Genomic DNA, 6,797 nt, shown 5'->3' with positions numbered 1-6,797 from the left:
GAATAGGTTGCTCAGGGAGGTGGTGGAGTCACCATCCCTGGAGGTGTTCAAGAGGCATCTGGGTCTGGCACTGGGTGATACGATTGTAGTGGTTCAGGGGTTATAGTAGCATTGCTGGGTGAATGGTTGGACTTGATGATCTTAAAGGTCTCTTCCAACCTTGATGATTCTGTGAGCTGGGCCTGCTCAGCCTCGAGAAGAGACAACTGAGAGGGGGTCCCGTCCATGTCTGTCAGTGTGTGCAGGGAGGGGTCAGGGGATGGACCAGGCTCTGCTCAGGGTGGGGAGGCTCAGCAATGGGAGAAGAGGAACAGGCAGGAACTGATGCCCAGGAAGTTCCACCTGAACACAAAGAAGTTTTTCACTGTGGGGGTGACTGAGCACAGGAACAGGTTGCCCAGAGAGGGTATGGAGTCACCCTCACTGGAGATATTCCAGCCATCTGGACACAATCCTATGCCATGTGCTTTGGGATGCCCCTGCCTGAACAGGGAGGTTGGACCAGGTGACCCACTGTGGTCCCTCCCAGCCTGACCCATCTTGGGATTCTGTGATACAGACACACAGCAGAGCTGCTCCTCAGCAGGCAAGGAGCAGGACCTTGCCGTGCTAGGAATGGACTTTTTAGGACACTTTGTACTCACCCAAACTTTATTATATTTTAATACAGAAATTACTTCCCTGTTCCTCCATACTCACAGCAAAGCCCCACCACAGCACTGTGATCTCACTTTCACCCTGCCAGTAAGCAGCAGCTCCTAGAACACGTGCCCAAATCCATCAGGAATGCCCCAAATCTGCCAGGTACAGGTTATCCTCCTGACTAGACACTGCTACAGAATTAAGGACCAAGACACAGATCCTGTGTGAGACTCACACCGTTAAAACCAGGATCTGAAAATGCCTCACATGGATATTCCAGGCTAAATATCTCACCTATCTTACTTCTGCAGCTCAAAGTCTAAGGGAAGGACTAATTAGTCTCCTTGCCTCCAGCACAGCCACACCAATGGCTCACCTTCAGCTGTGAGGTGCATTCCTCACATGCAGAGCTTACTGACTCACTGAGGCGCTACGAGCACCTCACCGAGGGGAAGGAAATGGGTTTGGTCTAAAGGACGGAGCTCCAAAACCTGCAGCACTTCTCCAAACCCGCCGAGCCGGGCGCTCGGCACCCAGAGCAGCACCAGGTCACACTCTGGTGTTCTGACAAGAGCTGCCATAACGCAGTGCAGGCACTTGGCTCTCCTGCAGTTCACCCCAAAGGTCTGTTTGCCCAGACTGACAATTTTTAACTCGGAACGCCCATGCCAAGTATGCCCGGTGCCTTTTTCCGTAAGTCAACATCGCCTGTAACAGGAGCCAGGATGAGGCACGGCCAAAAGTCAGCACCACCCCGGAGCAGCTCCCAGGGCTTTTGGGAGCGTTTGACTTGTCCGAGGGGAGAGACACCACCAGAGCTGCTCACTACCTCTCCTTTTCCAAGGAATGCCGGGTGCTGGGGGTTATCAGCATTTTGGAAAGCACTCCTTTCCCCCTCTCTCCTCACTCAGGCAGCGCGGCTGGCAGGGCTGCCCGCGGCCGCGGGGCGAACAGGAAAGGGTGTGGTGGCAGCTGCCACATCGCATGAGCTGCCTGGTGCCCACGGGGTTTTGTCCTCTCCCCACTCACACCTGGCTCGAACTGCTCAAATCGCTTCCCAAAGTTATACGGTCACAGAGCTAAAAACAGAAACTGGACTGCAGGACTCAACCTCTTTCTCAGAACTAACCAGAGCCCCCTTAAAGCTTTACAAACATTAATTTCCCCCCTTCCTTCCCCATTTCCTGTCTGTATCTGTTCCATCTGTCCACATACTCAGCTCACCGCTCCCCTGCCCGCCTGGTTCGTGATGCTGGGGACACCCGACTAGTTGTAAGTGTGTCTGAACCACGGCTGCCCTCCCAAGGTGAATCTGCCCTGCCTCACGCCGCCTCAGCACTTTCGGTTTGGAGCCGATTTACCCTCCCAGCACAGCCCTTCACGCTCCAGGAGGGCGGAGGTACCAAGAGGAGGGCACAGGAGCCCCCTGAACAGGAGCTGTGCGCAGCCAGCGGGTAAGAAACTGCAAACAGCTGCTGATGCAACGCTTTTTAGCTCATTCTGTGGTCAAAACTGGGATCTCGCTGTTGCTCCCTCCGTGCTAATTCCTCCCGTTTAATAGGAGCCTTCTGGAGACACCCTCTGCTGTCATCTCTCAGGCATTCAGTGGGAACCCGAGGGAGGAGGCTCAGCTGTAAGGAATGCCATGTTTCCCTTACAAACGCAGAAACTTAACTGTCTACGCCCCAAGGAGCTGTCAGGGAAAGTGTAAAATTGCCTGTCAAGCTGTTGTTCTTGGCTCGTGCCTCCATCAGAGCTGTTGTTCTCATCGCAACTCATTTAGTGTTTTATACACACTCACTTTGAGGAGAGATTTCTGCCTCCTGCCTGGTCAGCACCAGCTTTTCACAGAGCAGCTGACACACGAGTCATGCTTGCTGTGCCCTTCTTTCCATTTGCAAGAAACAGAGGGGGAAAATAGGTTATAAGCTGAGCTTTATAAACAGGAAACTCATTTATTGTGTGAATTGCAGCACTGCAATGAGAAAAGCTGAAATTGTACCTTGGCCTTTGAGGTACAGGACACACCAACACCCCTCACCTGGGACTCAGGGCTCTCAGGTTTCTGTACCTCTGGTTTCACAGGGCTCTGTAAGGATGGTTCTAGAAGCCCAAGAGGGGAACAGCTGTCAGTTTTATTTAGAAAAATTATTACCACCCCCCCCATCCCGTCAAATAAGCTTCTGTAACAATAAAGTGTCTCTAGGTTCAGAGTCTGGGGGGAACCATAAAGTGTGGCAGAAACAGCATAAACTCACCTTTCCCTGCCTCTACTCCCAAGCATTTCCTAATCCAGAGCTCTCCATCCCTGCTACAGTCCCTTCTCCTTTGTGCTTTTGACTGCTGCAAAGTCCCATCTGCTCCTCTGGTTACCAGGAGCCTCTTCCTGCTGGGATCTGCCACAGGACACATAGTCCTTGTCCTGGCTCTCCAACACCTGCAGCACATACTGAAAGCCTCAGAGCTGCCCTTTTACGCTGCCCAAACAGTGTCCCTCTCACAAACCTGAGCCCACTATAGACCCTGACAATGCCCCCCACACCCGAGACCCCTATAAACCCTGACAGCCCCATACACACACCTGAGACCCCTATAGACTCTGACACCCCCCCTACACACACCTGAGGCCCCTATAAACCCTGACACCCCCATACACATACCTGAGGCCCCTATAAACCCTGACACCCCCATACACACACCTGAGACCCCTATAAACCCTGATAGCCCCACACACCTGAGTCCCCTATAAACCCTGATACCCCCATACACATACCTGAGACCACTATGACCCCCACAGCCCCATACACACATACCTGAGCCTGCTATGGGCACTGCCATCCCTCCACACACACACCTGAGGCTACTACAGGGGGCCCAGCTGCCCTCACACACCTGAGACCATTATAGGTCCACAAGTCCCTCCCACACACCCCCCTGATCCCACTAAAGAGCCTGACACCCCCATACACGCTCCCCCGATCCCACTACAGACCCCCGAGACCCTCATAAACACACCCTATCCCAGTACAGATCCTGACATCCTCGTACGCACCCCCCGATCCCACTACAGACCCTGAGACCTCATATCCCCGTGATCCCACTAGACACCCCGAGACTACGATACATATTCCTGATCCCATTACAGACACTGGGACCCTCATACACACCTCCCTGACCCCCCTACACGCCCCAATCCCCCCTTTTCCCCTCAGACACCCCCCCCCCCTTCCCCTCAACTCCCGCCGGGACCGCTCGGGTCGCTCAATCGAGCGCCGATGCCCCGGGCGGTTCGATCCGCGGGGCGGTGCCGCTGCCCTGCCCCGCCTGCCCCGCCAGGCCGTGCAGCAGAGCGCCGAGCGGGGCCGGGCAGGAAGCGGCGGTGACGGGCACGGCCCGGCGGACACGCTCCGTCCTCCTCCTCCTCCTCCTCCTCCTCCTCCTCCTCCTCCTCCTCCTGCTGCTGCCGCCGCCCCGCCCGGGCCCCGCGGACGTGGCCCGCTGCCGCCGGCCGGCACCAGGTGAGGCACCGCGCGGAGGGAGCGGCGCCGGTGACAGGCGGGTCCCGCCGGGGGCTGGCAGTGCTTTTTGGGGCTAAACCCCACACTTTTTGGGTGCTGAGGCGGCGCGGGGCGCTCGCTGCCAGGCAGGGCGGGGGGGGAGGGAGGGAGCAATGAGTGTGCTGGGGAGTCTCAGCCGGGGCTGGTCGGGGTTGGGGCAGCTCCTGCCAGGCTTCCAGTGTGAGACTGGGGCGGTCGGAGAGCACCCGGAGAGCCCGGCTGGAAGCAGGATGGGAGGCGGGATAGAGGCGGGATTGGGGGCAGGAGGGGGTCCGGATAGGGGGCAGGATAGAGGTGGGATTGGGGGCAGGAGAGGGACAGAATGGGGGACAGGACAGGGCTATGATGGGGGCAGAACAGGGGCAGGAGGGGGGACAGGATAGAGGTAGGATGGGGATGGGGACAGGAGCAGGAGGGGGGTGCAGGATAGGGAGAGGAGAGGGGGCAGGATGGGTTCAGGATGGGGGGCAGGGAGGGGGTGGAATAGAGAGAAGACCGGGACCAGGATGGGCTCGGGGTGGGAAGTTTAGGACGGGGGGCAGGTGCCGGGTCCGTGCGAGCGGGAGCAGCCGCTCCCTGTCTCCCCTCGGCTCTCCCTCCCGTGTGCCGGGAGCTGTCCCCGGGAGCTCTGTGGAAGTTGGAGCTCCAGGACAGCAGCCCCGAGCGGCCGGGAACGCCCCGGTGGGAGCGTGGGCGTGCGGAGAGAGGAGGGACAGCGGCCGCCCGCCTTCACCTGGAGCCGGGCACGGCGCTGCTCCGCCGGGATCACCCCGGGATCCGTCTGCCAGCGGGAATGTGACCCGGCGAATTGAAGGGAAAAGGGAGCCGCGTTTCTGTCGGCTTTGAGCGGAGTTGGAAGCGATGACGTAGGTCTGGTGTGTGTGAGCAGATGTCTCTGTCCTTTTAATGACACGGGGAAATGATTCGCTGTAGGTGCTGGATGCCATCGAGCAGCACTCGTGTTTGCGTGGGAAGGAGAAGGAAGGAGGACACTAGGCAAGTACTAAGCCTTCAGAGTTTTGTTTTATGTGTATATATCTATCTCTTCGTGTCTTCCCCTCCTCCCTTTCCTCCAGGAACGTGAGTAGAATTAATTCCCTAACCCTACGACTGTGGTAATTCCAAACTTTAGTAGCCCTGGTAGCAGCCAGGTTTTCCCTGGTTGCTTTCTTAGGCTGAGCAGAGCTGAGCAGCTCGGTGCTGGGTCTGCTGTCCCCAACCAGAGCGTTTTCCTTGGGACTGTGCTCCAGCACTGGAGCTGTGTGGAGTGCCTGGCCTGCACACACAGTTGAGTAGCAGCTCTGTGTTTGTTTAAAAACAGCAAAACAGGTGGTGCTGGTCCGGGCTCCCTCCTGGCAGGAGGACTCACTCTGGCTGTGCTCAGCTCCACTCTCTGTCCAGGAGGATTTCAGATCCCATTGCCCACCTTATGGGATGGTGATAGTGGAAGCAGCTCAGGGTTCTGGCTCAGTGGGGACACTCCTCACCTCCCCTGTGGAACACAGCACAGTTTAAAGTTAGCAGGGAATGGAGCTGCTGCCTGAGGTTCCTGGTGCTTGTGTGAGGTGAGGATAAGTGGGCTCCAGTCAGTCCTCCAGGGTCTGCTTGTGTATTTTCAGTAAGTGTTTGGAATGCTGGAGTGCTTAGAGTGATGCAGCTTATTTTGCCAGTGGTCATTAGTTTGATGCATCTTGTACCAGATTTATTAGAGGACACATGTTGGTATTTCTACATTGATAGTGGATTGTTTGTGGAGAGAGATAATGCACCATGCTTGTTCCTCTCTGTTTATATCTTTAAAACTGAGTTCTTTCTGGTAGGTGGCTAATTCTGAGCTCTCAGGGAGTAATGCAACAATATAGGGTGTGTTTTAAATGTAAATTCCTGTTCACAAACTCTCATTTAACATTGAACTTCATACAAATACCTGACAGTTCTTTCATGCACTCACAGAGAGGCTGCAAGCTGTTCATATCTACATTAGTGTATAATTTGTAAAATCCAGATTTATCTACCCTCTAACTCATCACATAACTTCCTTTGGCATCTGATTTGAGGAGAGTTTGAGCTGAGTTGTTTCTGTGTTCCCCCTACTAGAGCTTTCAGATTACAAACTAATTCTATGTATTTAATTTGTGTGTATGTATTACTTACAGTGATTCTCTCTAAGTACTTCCCTTTTGCTTTGTTACATCATTATCAGTTAAAAAGGATCTTTGCAAGTCAAAGCTTTTAAAGATGAGATATTTCTACTTGTGTGCATTCTAAATATGAATCTTGTATCAGGCTTTTGCTGTTAAATTTGTGTTTCGTAACGTGTTGCAGAATGTGGGGGTCTTTCAGAAAAACAGGGCTCTGTCTCTTCTGAGTAATAGGCTGTCTTGCCTTAAAGGGAAGACCCTGTTTGCATGGAGCTGGGCTGGAGTTTGCAGGGTGGCCCCAGGCTGGTGGGGAGCAGGGGCAGAGCAGTGGTCAGTGAGTTTGGACCAGGAACACAGACCAGTTGTTTCCTCCATTTACAGGTTTTTGTCCCAGGTTGTTCTGCAGCCTCGTGAAATGCTGCAACATCCAGGTTAAAAGAAAAGGCAGGGGAGGAGG

At 54.8% G+C, this 6,797-nt stretch overlaps 1 long non-coding RNA gene across 3 annotated transcripts; it reads right to left on the bottom strand.

The window, feature by feature from the left end:
• Positions 1-639: 639 nt before the first annotated feature.
• LOC113984381 lies at positions 640-3,547 on the bottom strand. 3 transcript variants are annotated; one of them, XR_003539484.2, is made up of 4 exons: positions 2,901-3,547; positions 2,645-2,745; positions 2,444-2,529; positions 640-2,335 (listed from the first exon to the last, which is right to left on the bottom strand). It is a non-coding gene; the product is annotated as an uncharacterized LOC113984381 (long non-coding RNA). The 3 variants fall into 3 exon arrangements; XR_003539486.2 differs by having other exon boundaries at positions 2,444-2,526; XR_003539487.2 differs by having other exon boundaries at positions 2,684-2,745.
• Positions 3,548-6,797: the final 3,250 nt, after the last annotated feature.

This window comes from Pipra filicauda, unplaced genomic scaffold (genome assembly GCF_003945595.2).
Source record: "Pipra filicauda isolate LSUMZ 115617 unplaced genomic scaffold, ASM394559v2 scaffold33_size4404698_pilon, whole genome shotgun sequence".
Classification (NCBI taxonomy): Eukaryota; Metazoa; Chordata; class Aves; order Passeriformes; family Pipridae; genus Pipra; species Pipra filicauda.
Note: the sequence above shows the minus strand (reverse complement) of the source record. Positions and strands in the feature narration are given on the sequence as shown.